The sequence below is a fragment of the Halichoerus grypus genome, chromosome 4, assembly GCF_964656455.1.
Source record: "Halichoerus grypus chromosome 4, mHalGry1.hap1.1, whole genome shotgun sequence".
NCBI lineage: Eukaryota > Metazoa > Chordata > Mammalia > Carnivora > Phocidae > Halichoerus > Halichoerus grypus.
In genome coordinates, this window is record NC_135715.1 from 118,487,283 (window position 1) to 118,502,352 (window position 15,070).

The 15,070-nt window shown below is 36.5% G+C and overlaps 1 pseudogene; it reads right to left on the minus strand.

Annotated features, from left to right (window-relative positions):
- Positions 1-14,637: 14,637 nt before the first annotated feature.
- On the minus strand, positions 14,638-14,843 carry LOC118552274 (guanine nucleotide-binding protein G(I)/G(S)/G(O) subunit gamma-10 pseudogene; annotated as a pseudogene).
- Positions 14,844-15,070: the final 227 nt, after the last annotated feature.

The window sequence follows — 15,070 nt, forward strand, 5'->3', positions numbered from 1 at the left end:
GACCCTTAGTAAATTGGAGAGCTTTTAACATGATTTTTGTCTATTACAAAGACGTATAATTAACTATGGAATTTTTATGTCTTACAGGTTTGGAGTTAATTTGACAAAAATAATTGGCACATGTAAAATATCATGTTAAATACTCAGAAAACTAACTTTAAAAGAGGGCATGGTGAATTTTATCTTAGTAGATCATACTTTTATCACCTTGGCAATGCTATTCTACAATATCAACTACCTTACAAAGAAGTAAAGAGCAGCATTAGTTGAAATCCCAGACCAAGATTAATCTCAGACTTCAAACATGAAAACAGAAGAAAAAATATCAGTTTTATTTATTTACCTACTGTTGGTACTTATCTAAAGAAAATTAGAATATTTTTTGCCTTCTTTTTCATAGAATGACTTCATTTTATGTGCTGCCTATTTTTTTTTGAAACTCAGCAATCTTTCAATGTCATAAAATATTTAATAAACTTTTAAGTAACTTTGAAGTTTAAAACTTCTCTATCCCATATTATTGTTAAAATAATGACATCTTGCATTTATAAAATATATTTGCCTTCTTTTAAATTTTTTGACATATATTACTTCATTTTGCCCTACAACTATTTTTGTCAAAATGTTTTACCCAGATTTCAAATATAAAAAAAATGTAACAAGCACTTAATATTACATTTTAAGTCATCACAACAAATGTAAATTGTATCTTCACCAGGAGAGTGAGACACTAATAGATATAAGAATATGTCTATATACAAGAAAACTTACAGGAAATTGCTTTGTGTGCATTTATACTGATAGTGGGAACTGCAATCCTTGAAATTATGTTAATCATTAGTTTTTCATAGTATAAGATGCCTTGTTTCAATCTTGGGTAACAAGTTTTGGATTGGACCCATTAAATGTGTAATTATATACAGAGACACTAATATGGATTATTGAGGTTTGAGAAAATTTTCACATACTTTTAATCCTAGCATACATGCCTTCTAAGAAACAACTGGAGGCATAATTTTCAAAATGAATAGCCAATTTTAATCTGTGTTTTTCTGCAGGGTAAAATGATTTTTAAATATTATAGTGAAAGCTTGTTAAAAGTTATAGCTCTTTTATTCTAAATTTTGTTTTGTTTTTTAAGTAAGTAGTGGGTTGTCAGTGAATACCGTGTCTTGAAAAGGGGAGTTATCAGTGGGTTTGATGTTCTTCCTTACACACCCCCTGCATCTAAAAAGGAGTCAATGTATCATTATAATGACAGATACAGGTTTACTGATTTTTATGACAGCTAAAAATTCACCTTCAAATGAATGTCAAATGGACTTCCAAGTCACTTCCCTTCCTTTTATTATTCAAATTTACTTATTATCATGTGATTTCCAGTCTTAACTAATCTTATGTTTATCTGCTTTCCAAATAAAATAACTAAAATTAGGCCAATTCCTGGATTTGTTTCCTGGGTTCTACTAACTTTTACTTCTCTTTCTTCTGTTTACCCTTCTTATCTTGTAGTGTTTTTTTTGGGGGGGGGGTTGTATGCATGCTATAAAGTTAGAATATCACTTATTTAAGTCTAAAAGCCTCCATTTATTGTTGACAAGAGGCAAAATGACTTGCTGGATGTCCTACTAATTAAGGACAGATTGCTATTACTCCTAATTGTAATAACTAATATTTATTGTGCACTTACTGAGGTCACTCTTTGGAGCTGCTATCCCCTGTCTCACTGTTAATATGCTCTAAAGAGGGCCTATATGCTTCATGAATATAGATGTAAAGTCCTCCGTAAAATATTAGCCAGCCAAATTGAACAATACATTAAAAGCACCATACACTATGATCAATTTATTCCACAGATGGAAGGATGGTTTAACATCTGAAAATAGTCAAGGTGATATACCACATTAACAAACTGAAGAATAAAAAAATCATATCATTTCAATAGATGCAGGAAAAACACTTAACAAAATCAATATTCATTTATGACAAAAACTCTCGACAAAGGGGGAAGGTACCAAAACAGTAAAGGACATACAGGACAAACCCACAGCTGATATCTCACTAGGTGAAAAGCTGAAGGCCTTTCCTCTAAGATCAGGAACAAAACAAGGATCACAACTCTTGCCACTTTTATTCAATATAGTATTGGAAGTCGTAGCCTGAGCAATTAGGCAAAAAAATTAAAAAGTAAAACTTCATCCAAACTTCCTGGAAAAGAAAAAGTAAAACTGTCACTTGCAGATGATGTGATATTATATATAGACAAGTTATAGCTGTTACTTTAAGGAAATAGCATCTTAGTCTTTATAATATCTGCTGATATGATAGTCTTTACAATATCTGCTGTTGTAACATTATAATTAGACATGGAAATAAACAGCATTTAATACTGTAATGATTGACCTTTTATATATGTGATTCATAAGGGCATTTGCCCCCTAAAATGCAGATGATAGATAAACAGGTAGGTAGGTAGGTAGGTAGGTAGGTAGGTAGGTAGACAGACAGACAGACAGACACTAAATCTAGCTTATAATTTCAGGGGAGTCACAGATCATTGGAGTCTCTAAGTAGCCATTGACCTCACATGATCCTTGCTTCAAGCACTTGAATATACCAATAAACTGCTTAGACCTTGGGTATAGAGAAGTCACCTGAAGATAGTTATATTATCTTGATACAAGACCCCCCTGATTTACTCAATCATTTAAATTTTTATGAGTGAAATATACTTAATTAAATCTAAATTCTCATCAGTTACTATTACATTTTTATATAGAAGTTAAACCACTTAGGATTTTAAAGAGGAACAATAATTTAGAAGTCTTGATATAATTAGGAATATTCTATTTTACTAGGACAGTCTTTATTGATGTTATTATCAATCCTAGGGTTGCCTAGTTTAAATTAATAACCTACTTTTATCCTTCCTTTAATTTCTTGGGCCTCAAGCATTGTTCCAGATTTTCTCTGCTGAGCTCACTATTATTTTGGCTTTGAGGCTTAATGTGTCAGAGGTAACCATGAGATATGCCATGTGTTGACGTGTTTCAACTAAGAAATGATGGTCCTCACACTAAACTTGGAAGTGATAGCTGTTTATATGAGGGCAGGGACAGAGATGGTGTATGTATACTTTCTGTCTGATTCAAATTATGATTGCACACAAAGGTAAAGATGATGGCAGTTGTTTTGTCCCTTGGTTCTTGAGACCATGTTTATCCCATGAAAGAAGACACAGTATATGTCAGTCATCCTCCATTCCCTGTTAGGGATTCTAACCCCTCATTCTTTGCTGTAGGTAAGAGTGCTACTGAATAGACGAGTAGCATGGGACTGAAAGTTTTTCTTCAGCATTCCACTTCTGCCAATGTCATGGGGAAGATTTGCTTTATCCGTTGTTTCTTAAAGGAGATATTCTAAAGGGGTCACCCATTTCTTTACTTTTTTTTTAATATTTATTTATTTGACAGGGAGTGAGAGAGCACAAGCAGGGGGGAACGGCACGCAGAGAAGAGGGAGAAGCAGACTCCCCGCTGAGCAGGGAGTCCCATGCAGGGCTGGATCCCAGGACTCTGAGAACATGACCTGAGCCAAAGGCAGGCGCTTAACTGATTGAGCCACCCAGGGACCTCCACCCATTTCTTTTAAATATCTAATATAGTCCACATGGAATGGCTGTGAAGAACTAACCAGTTACATGCATAACACTACTGCTTTCTCAACAATCACTGAAGACAGTTGGATTTACAACCAGAAGACAGTCACATTATATTGAACGACACTTGCATACTTCATTTACTTCCCCCTCAAGCACTGCAGCTGGAATAGCTGCTAGGAAGCTATAAAAATATGCAAGAACATTTTAAACCTCTAGGAATACTCAGATTTCAAACTACTTTTTCTTCTTGTATAACATGTTTAAATAATTATTTCTTTTGTTTCTTTTTTGGTCTTCTGGTTTGGGAAACATTAAGTTAACTGGAAATGGAAGGCAAAAAATCACAGAGGAATTTTTATTTGTGATTTGTCAATTTCCATAAAATCAACAACTTTACTTCTGAGACTGCTAAAGTGGATTCTAACCCAGGTCAGTAGTACACTTGTGTGTCATGAAAATTTGTTAGCACTCTCATCTGGAAGCCACAGGACAGCATCTGATGCCTATGTGAACAATGATGTGAGGGATCTCCAGGATTCTCAGTTTTTATTACCACTAGTGGATTTTTTTTCAGGAGCATTTTTGAGAAATGGTCATAAGCTAACATCAAATGGTTCGGAACGAATCTGTTTTGTTGAAAGAAAGGGTTTAATTAACTTTTGAGCTGCACAAATTAATCTGGACCTGAGCAAGGGCCTGAAAATTGATTAAACTGTGAACACCTATTCAGAAGTATTTGACCAGGAAATAAATTCATTTCTTCAAGGTCAATGACCCTACAAGTTGATGGGTGGTTTAGATTAATGCACACTGGGTTTCCAGTTTCAACTATTGCTTGGCAGAGCTTTCTCACCCTCCACTGCTGCTTGTCATCTACCTGATCTTGCTGTCTCTTTTTTCTTTGGACCCACATTTTCTTACAGAAACCCTTTTTATTGTTTTGTTTTATTTTGGGAGGAGGTGAGTAAGGCATTGCAATCAATGCTATGTTTATTTTAATTGTCTTATTTTTATCCAAGGATGAATCATAACATGTTAAGATTTAAAAATAAGACAAAGAATGGCCTTACCCAGATTAATTTTTCCTTCTGAAAAATGTTAAATGACCATCAAATAGAATGTATTTATCAGTTTCATAAAATCCCACTTGATATAATGATCTATTTTCCAACAATGTCTTTGTTTTTTTAGGCTAAATATCACACACACAGTGAGCATTTGGAGACTTTCTTCTGTACCACTAGAAGACTTTCCTTTGGGTAATGCAAGCTGGGGGGTCAGGTATTAACTGTAAGAAAATATTGAAATGACTAGAGAAATTTTGTTTAAGGGTGAGTGAAAAGATTCACTGTTCATTCCAAGAGGAGAGGAAATGGAAAAAAAAAAATCACATCATTGACTTAAGAGAATTTGAAACATGATTCAAACTTGCCACTCTCATTTATAAAGTAATAAATTGTGGTCTTACGAGGTTCTCATCTACTACATTCTTGCATAGTTTACATGAAGTGGCAACGGGATGGTTTAAAGTGTTTCTGTTTCCCCTTGATTTCATGTCAGGGGCATAATTTAGTGGACGATTATATATAATCCTTCTAATCATTACTTTTCCATACCAAATTAGGTTTTAGCAACCTTTCTCTTATCCTTGTATAATTTTTCTTATAGAATAATCTACTCTTTTCCTTTTTTTATATAGATTCTTAATTACTTTTGAAGTGTTACTATTCTACATAATTTCTAAGTAAAATCTTCAGATTTTAATAATACATATGTTTCTTATTATAGAGTGAAGCGTACTCTTGGTAAAAACAAGTTAGTGAATACCTAGAGAAGCATGTCAGAGTTTACTAAAAGAGTTGTTTTTTAATTTTCTAAATTTAAAAGAATTAAAACAATTTTTCACATGCTTTAACAACTTCTCGCTCTCCTGGAAGAAGAGTTTTAATATGGCAAATCCAAAAATACATTTTAAAAAAAGCACAAATAATGTGCTTATCAGATAGTGGATATTTATGCTTTTTTAAACAACTCAAAAACTTCTTCTGAGTTAGTGAAAGAAACAAATTATAACTTTGTTTTTCATAGGATAACTTTTCTTCTGTCAGTAGTAGCTTGAGTCTCTGGCTCAAAGTATAGGTTAAATACTATTTTGTACCTTAATTTTTATTCCAAGTATATGACTTGTGTCCCCAGTCAAATTGTGAGCTTAAATCAGAGACAGGGCATACTTTTTTGGATTTCCTGTTGCATTAACATAATGCTCAGCAGACAACAGATTCTCAAAAAACAATTGTGAATTTAGTCGAGGAGACTAGGACAGCACTGAGAAGCAGTGAGCATCTGGCCAAATGCGTAGCTGCGCTCTCGTAGCTTTAGCCTCCAGATTGGCTATGCCAATTCAAGGGAACTGGAGAGATACCAGATAAGAGGAAAGGTGTCAGGTCCTAGCAATGATTATTTTCATATAGCTTTTTCCCGCTGAAGTATTAGATGGTCAGTGTGGAAAATATGCACTACAGAGAAAAGTGGAAGGGGGAAAAATGACATCCATAATCCTAAAACTCAAAGACAACACCTATTAACATTTGCTGCATTTTCACCCTGGTTTTTCATATAACATTGCTCTGATATTACCCTATATTATTTGTTTCATGTTATAAATTCTCCTTACAATCATAGTTTTTATTGGTTATATAGCAGTCCATTATATCTCTATCATGGCTTCTTTAAGCATTCTCATACTGTTAAAAATGTTAGATTGCTTCTAATTTGTAATATTATAACTAATGACTTAATATTACCTTTATGTGTTAAATCTTTTCCAGACTTTTTATTTCCTTCAATGCCCAGAAATGAAATCAATGGATCAAAATACACAAACTTTTAAAGGCTTTGGATATATATTGCCAGGTCTTGGATTGTTCATTGAGATTGAAGTTAAATGCGAAGGCACTATATTCTAGGAAACCCCACTTAAAGGGCCATTGTATTCTTTATATGGATTGATTACTGTTGATTTTGATTAGCCATTTGCATTCCTCCTTTGTTACCTGAAACAGTATCTGTTGAATTTAACCTGAAAGTGTCTTGATTGATCTACAGAGCAATTGTAGTTGCTCCTATGAAGGTTTGTAAAGCCAGGACATTAACTGGAAATGAGGTTTGTGCATTCATGTTTGGACTGTGTGTGACTTCTCAGATTTAGGATACTGATTGAGATGAAAGACTTACCCCTTTCGCAAACAATGATGGTAGGCTTTCTTTGTCTTTTGGTTCTATTTAAGTGAGAAATTTTGGTTTTCTGTATTTGTCAACAGCATGTGCAACCATGTGAGTGGGTGGGATGAGGGATTTTTAAGGAAATCTTGAAGTCAACCTATTTTTATGTGTTTTCCAGTTTATTAGAATATAATCCTATTTTCATTTTATTCCTATAACAGTTTTTTTTTCCATCAGGCAGACAAATTTTTGTTGTCTAGAAATAAAATTTCTGTAATGCTCCAGTAACCATAAAACTTCTGGTTTAAGGGGAGGTTTTTTTGGTAATAAATTAGCCATTTTCAGTAGTCAAGAATTGGATCACAAGTATTCAATCCACTGACATATAGTGATCTGCCATTATAGTAATTAAAGAATACATATTTCACCAAGTTATATTTAAGTCTGCTCAATTCTATTATTTGTTTTTCTCTAGGTTCAATCAAAAATCGATTAAAATAATACTCAGGGATATTATATAGGTTAACTAACACCCTCAGATCTGTTCCATCTTCCCCACCTTTTCTTTATCTCAGGACATTCCCCAGGATCCCATACCCATACGCATCTCAGTAGATCCAGTCAAAGGCAGTGTTACAGACTGCATGTTTGTGTCTCCTCAAAATTCATAATTGAAGCCCTGACCCCCACTGTATTTGGAGACAGAACCTCTAAGGAAGTGATCAAGGTTAAATGAGGTCATGAGGGTGGGGTCCTGATCTGATAGATAGGATTAGTGTCCTTATAAGCAGGAGGCACTAGAGAGCTCTTTCTCTTTTTTTCTCCCTTTTTCCTTCTTTCCCTTTCTCTCTCTCTTACTCTTCATGCCTGGAGGAAAGGCCATGTGAGGACAGAGCAAGAAGGCAGTCATCTACAAACCAGGAAGAGCCATCTCACCAGAAACATTGATTGTGGACTTCTGGCCTCCAGAACTGTGAGAAAACAAATTTCTGTTTTGTAAGCCACCCAGTCTATGGTAATTTGTTATGGCAGCGCACGTGGACTTATATAGGCAGGCACTGGCCATAATTAGAGGGCAGAAGAAGGAGGAGAGAAGTCTGCTCTTTCTGCCCCTTTCCTTCTGCCTCCTGAGGTGTCTCTAGCAGTGACTGCTTCTCTATAACTCTGGTTCTCTCACTCTGAGGTGCTGGTTCTGACCAAGACGTTTCTGCCATGGCTCTGGCTCCCACCAGATTGAAAAAATCACCTCCATTGTCCCTCCTGCCCTTGAGGTAGTAATGGCTTCCTTCTGTTGCCTTACTCTCCTGTTTGTTCCTCAACAATTACATCATCTGTGAAATAGTTCTTAACACTAAATCTTTCTAGATTAGAGACCTGGATTGGCTTCAGCTTTCTCGGATAAATTTTTGCTACTACAAGGGCATTTTGCTTAGTAAGGCTTATTCTTTCAGAGGTTAGAGTGAGTCTTTTAGGTAGTAAGTGTTCGAAAGTCCTTGCAATCATCTCTGACTTGACAAGTTGGCAATGTGAAATCTGTTTCTCACTTTCTACTAAAGTCTCTCATTTTTTTCCTCATGACTTATATACATTAAAAAAAACAGTAGGTTAAAAGCTTCTTCTAGCTTATTATACATTACAGCATTCACTTTTTACTTTCTTTCATGTTTTCCCTCCTTCTTACTTATTTTTTTGTTATAAATATCTGTCAGTTCGAATTTAAAAAAATGATGGAAACAAAATTGATCCATGCTAACACTGACTACTAAAAGACTCTGAGAAATCATGAACTCAGACACTGATTTTGTCACTGTGATTGCTTCTCTAAGATCTTTGATGGTCCTTCAGATGATGTATTAGGTGATGAGTTCTGATTCCCAGATAATTGAGTCCTGTATCCCTAGGTCTAAATTTTTTTTGTCCACACTTTAAGTTGTGCATAGAATATTCCCTGGATGGAATTTGATTGCAGATGTCTATTATATTTTGATGAATTCCTATCAGTTCAGTCTTCCAAAGCATTTTCTATTAAAGTGAAGATGACCTTGTAATATAGTAGCACATAGGCCATTGAAATGTCTCTCTTGTGTAATACTAGCCAGTCACAATTGACTAGGAGAAGTTTTGATGGATATCCACTGGAAACTTGTCTGAGTATGTTCTTCACTTTGATTTCCTTCCTCAGAACCTTGAGTTTTCTATAGCATATTTCAAGTAAGGGCTGCAGGAAATGTGATATAAGATTTTAATTAAGACCCGAGAAGTATCCCGCAGAGAAGATTTTCTATAGATTTGGACCATAGGTATGAAGTGTTTATTGCACACCATTCAATATCCTACTTCAATATTTGTCAAACACCTCTAAGAGATATGTTCTTTCTTCTCAGCTGCTAAATGCTTTCAGCCTCATTCAACTAAAACAAGTGTTGTGCAATTAAATAAATACTACTATACCAATTATTTAATTGAAACTGAAAGATAATCTAATTTAAAACCTGAGAAAATATATTTTGACCTAAAATTATCAGCATTCATTAGCAAATTCAGTGTTCCTTCATTCCCCTTCCACGTTTTCATCTAAACAAGTAAGATTCTTTTCTCACCTTCTACTGGAATTAGCAATATCTTGGCCTCAGTAACCTCTCCCAACCCATATGTGACACTATCTATTGTCACAGAGACCCATGGGTAGTTCAAGTATCTGTTAGAATTTATAAATTTACAGAACCCTTTTCTTCTCAAGCTTTATTGTGCATTCATCACTCTAATCATTATTGAATAATACTTGCTGCTATCCTCAAGTGCATGATGCTGGGTTGGAGACTTCTGGAAGTCTCCAGAAGTTGTATTCAACTGCCTCTGTCCCTTTTTAGTAAGAGAAATTTGCCCAACTGTTAAGTAGTATAGAAAGAGGTGAGAGTTAAAGGGTCAGATCCAAATCATGGGTTCTGATGTGCTCTATCACAACCAGCATTTTACAGCAACTCAAGTGTACTGTATGTTTTCTTTCTGAGCTAAAACTGAGCTGGGGAGAAAATTTCATTTTCTGAACTGTAAGTCTGCTGTGCAAGAAATGGGAAAGAATGTCCCCAGGCAGTGTTAGAATGCCTGCTGCTTTCCCTTCTCATTCCAATTAGAGTTCTGGCCCCAGGCGACTGGGTAGCTACAGACGCAGGTGACTTGTTTTTGATTGATAAGCCCACGCAGCCAGCTGGGTGAGGGATCTCTGGGACTAGCTGGGGTATTCCTTGGCCTTCAGGGCTGGGTTTGGAATAGGCCCTTGACTCCTGACTAAACAAAAACTTGAATTCTTCTTCATATCAGTCAGAATCAGACTTAGAGTTGGAAAGCACCTGAGAGACAACTTCCTGAAAGGCCAGCATCTCTTGTGGAGCTTCTATAACAGACACTGCTTCCATCTCTGGTCGACACGTTTTCATGAGAATTTTGCAGTTTGGGGTTAGCAATTTCAGCCCTTGCTGCGCTTTTCATCTGCTTAGAGAGTTCTCCTCCACGTGGTGCTGTGGACCAAATAAACGAACAAAAATATATGGCATAAGAATACGCTCTTTTCCCCTAATTAATATGTGGTTTTCTGACCAGACTGAAGAATTAAAAGTATGCACTTTCCATAATTTAAAAATAAAAGAAGTATCCACAGATATGAATTTAGCCTTAATAAGTGAAATACATGACTATCACACAGCAGTAAGTCATTTCAAGGTGGAAATAGTCTCCTTTTATCTTATAAGTATTATCATTCAAGCCATAATAGAACTGTATTCTTTCTTTCTAACTCATCCAGAATCCTACTTTAATTCCTTGATCAGCTAATTTCTGACACTGTCCTTTTTCACAGTCTGCTGCAGAACCAACTTGGCAGCCAAGACTTGTTTCTTCACTTTCAGGAAATTATATCTAATTACTTACTAGCAGACTTGATTTAGATGCTCCATGGACAACTGAAACTTAACCTGTGAAAAACTGAAGCCATCATTTCCCCACTTTCTACTCTATGGTGTTCCTTAGTTCAGTGAATGTCATCCCACATAACCATTTGTCCAAAAAAGAAATCTGGGAACTGCCCCAGACTATTTCCCCATATGTTCAATTTCCTATACCTCCATTTTGCTGCCTCAGCTGTTATTGACTTAGCTCAGGTCTTCAACATGTCTTAAAAGAAAAGTATGCCAAGATACAGGAATCTGTGTGTGCGTGTACACACTGTAACTTTATTTGTAATGTCCAGCAATAGAGGATTTGTTACATAATTCATGTATGCATAGCTCATGCAATAGAATATGCCGCAACCACTCAACTATATTGATATGTATATATTTACATGTAAAGTTTTATAGAAAAGCATGTTTAGTATGATTCCATTTGTAATTAAAAATACAGACACATGTAGGGGCACCTGAGTGGCTCAGTTGGTTGAGCCTCCAACTCTTGGTTTCAGCTCAGGTTATGATCTCAGGGGCGTTAGATTGGGCCCTGATTTGGGCTCTGCACTGGGTGAGGAGCCTCCTTGAGATTCTCCTTCTCCCTCTCCTCCTCTCCTCACCACTTGCATACTTGTGCTCGCTTACTCTCTCTCTAAAAAAAAATTGTTAAAAAACACAGACATATATTTGAGTAAACCTATTTTTTTTCTTTTTATAAGCATATAATCTGAAGCTAACAATATGGTTATATTGAGGAAAGGAATGAGAGGTTGGGTGAAGAAAAAAATTTGTTTCTTTTGTTTTATGTGATGTTTGAATTTTCATCTCACAAAATTCCAATGAATTTATTCATATTATGATAACTTACAAGGATTGACAACCAAGGGACAAAGTTTTAGCTCAAGGAACATAACTCTGGGAGTAAAACACTTTAAATGAAATGAATGAGGTAGGAGGGTGCCTGGTAAGTGCTAATATCTTCTTGGAAATACTGAAATTGCATTAAAGTGCTCATCTCTTTTCTGGAGTCCTAAAGGGGGCCTTATCTAGGCTTTTTCAGAGCCTAGATCTGAGCCATCCTCTGGAGGAAAGACAGAAAACATGAGTTAGAAATGCTCAAGTTTGGTGGTGATAATATGTAGCTGAGTATTGATAAACCCTGATAAGAGAATCATAAGGGAATGAGTGGTGGTTACTTGGAGTAGGTTTCTGAGAATAGTTGGACCCCTGAAGACATTTATTTGCATGTACTAAACCCTTCAGAAGAACACCTAAGAGAAGTATCTACCCACTTCTTCAGTATCTTGCCAGGAACAGTAATCTATTGTTATGTACCATCCTATGGGCTTTATATATGTTATGTCTTTAATCTGCATGACAACTTTTAGATTAAATATTAATATTCCTATATTACAGATGAAAAAAAATGGAAGTTGAGGGAGGTTAGGTTAACTCTCCACGGTCAGGTAATAAGCATCAGAGTCAGGATTTGAACCCAGGTGGGCTCACTCCAGACAGCTTAACGACTGGTGTTAGTGAAAGAAATGTCTAGGCTATGCACTTGGATGAATGCAGAGTCCCAGAAGCTAACGTAAGTGAACACAAAGGACCAGGTCTAAGGTATCAAATAGGAAGTAGTAGGAACTGTGTGAACCAGAGAGCTTAGAGCAGATCCAGTGTTGTCAGACTGAATGGAAATTCACCTGTTTTTTGTGTGGAGAAAATTTGGACAACTTTCATAAAGCAGGTCAATAATTTTTTAATCTCAGTCTCAAAATTTATGTTACTATAGAGTATCTGAGGAAAATGCCTGCTTGCCCTTTGGACTTGTACTTAGAGAACAGACGTAACTAATAAAAGTCTTTGGAGACAAATCATCTCATTTCCTTCTTTTTCTTCCCAAACATCTGAAATAGAGACTGCGATGAGCAATGTATAAGGTTGCAGCTCAAACTCAAAATGCGACCTTCTCTCTCCCTTTTCTCTTAAAAAATATAAAGTTATTAAGTGCTAATGGAACTAGACACTTCACCACATTATCCCATTTAACTCTCAGAAGAATCCTGTGAGTGGATACAATTTTACACTGTTAAAATGAGAAATCCAAAAATGTATTTTTTAAAGTCACCAAGTGGTCATACAAAAACTAGTTGTGCATGACTCCAGATATAACTGTCTGAATGTTAGTTATCCATTTTCTGCCTCCTCCTAACTTATGTAAGTTTCATTTTGTATTGCACCCATTCCATTACTCATTTTCAGCTGCTTGCCACCTGGGTATCACTGTCATCACCTGCACGTACACCGCATTCTCAATGACTGTGATCACGTCCAGGAGAAACCTTATGATTTCCCGTACTTCCACACCCTGCTGAAGAGGCAGAAACCCTGGAGTCATTCCTTGACACATCCATTCTTTCCTCATCCCATATGTAATCCATCTTAAAGCCTTATTGTTTCTGCCTCCTAAATATTGTTCAACTACAAACAGTTCTTTCCATTTCAGTGGCTACTATTCTAAACAAACCTATCAACTCTCACTTGTACTCCTGCAGTGGCCTCCCTCCCCATGGCTTCCCTCAGTGCCTCCAATCCATTCTTCACAGACGGAGAGTCAGGGAGATTCCCTTCAGCTAGAGAGAGCCTCCTAAAATGCAAATACTGATCAAGTCAATCCTCCACATGGCCAACTCAAATCCTTACTCTATTTTTTTTTTTTAAGATTTTATTTGTTTATTTGACAGAGAGAGAGAGTGCAAGCAGAGGGAACTGCAGGGAGAGGGAGAAGCAGGCTCCTGGGAGAGCAAGGAGCCCGACATGGGGCTCAATCCCAGGACCTCGGGATCATGACCTGAGCCGAAGGCAGCCGCTTAACTGACTGAACCATCCAGGCACCCCTCTTTTTTTTTTTTTTTAAGATTTTATTTATTTATTTGAGAGAGCGTGTGCACGCACGCGCGCACGAGAGAGAGGGAGAGAGGGATTGAGAGAACGAGTGAGGGGAGGGGCACAGGGAGAAGCAGACTCCCCACTGAGCAGGGAGCCCAAGGTGGGACTTGAGCCCAGGACCCTGGGATCATGACCCGAGCCGAAGGCAGACGCTTAACCTACTGAGCCACCCAGGTGCCCAAATCCTTACTGTATTTAAATATTTCAGTAGTGGTTTCCCATCACTTAATTTTATTATTTTTTCACATTATTTTGTTTTTAATCATTTGTGATGTTCTGAAGATCACATTTAAACATTTTTTTTAAAGACATGAAATAATGTAGAGGTTTTTTTTGGGGGGGGTTGGTGTTTTGTTGTGGTGGTGGTGGTGGTGGTTTTTTTGTTTGTTTGTTTGTTTTAGTACAACCACAACTATAGAGGATCTTAAAAGGACAAAAGCCAAGTCAGCTTCATACACAGGATGGGGCAATCTAATACACAACACAACATGGATCTTTCCAAACAAGTTTGCTAAGAAACAGCTCCATGTTTAGTGTTAGAAATAAAACAATCATCTCATTTAGAAAAATCAAGACATCATTTGATTAATAAAGGCTATTCTTCCCCGATTTTTATACTTGCTTGTCTTCATTTAGATGATGTAAATTCATGAGAAAAGAACAAGTTTTGTTATGGTATAAAAATCTTAGGTACAACAAATTACAAATATTCAATTTTTTAACAAACAAAAATGTTTTCCTTTTCCAAATGTAAACATCCAGTAAATAAAAGAAACGTAATATTCCAGGTATAAAAACACTTGAAGTTCATTTATGAAAGAGGTGTATTTGGTAGCATTTTTGTGAACTTCTTCCCTGCAGCCTTTAGAATAAAGCACAGGATCTGGGCTCCTGGAAGGGGTTGCTTCCAGCGGAAACACCTACAAGCAGGGCATCCTTGCAGGCACTCTGCATGCAGTAATATCAAAGCTCTGCAGAGGCCTATAAGACCTTGACCATCTCTACGTTAGCCTCCAGCTTGAGCTGCTCCACCAGGCATATAGGGTGTTCATGCTGGCCCCGTAAGACATGGCGGTAGCACTGGGCTCCCAAGGCAGGCGGTTTCCTATCACTTTAAAGACAAGGAACAAAATCTCTAACCTGACCTAAAAGGCCTACTTCAACCAGCTCTAGTGTACCTCCTACTGTAGCTTCTCATGTCATATGATCCCTTTCTCTTTTCATTCTAGCGTCAAAGAGAGGCAAAACAAGCCAAATTTCTCCTGCCACAGGGCCTTTGCACACACTGTTCCTTCTT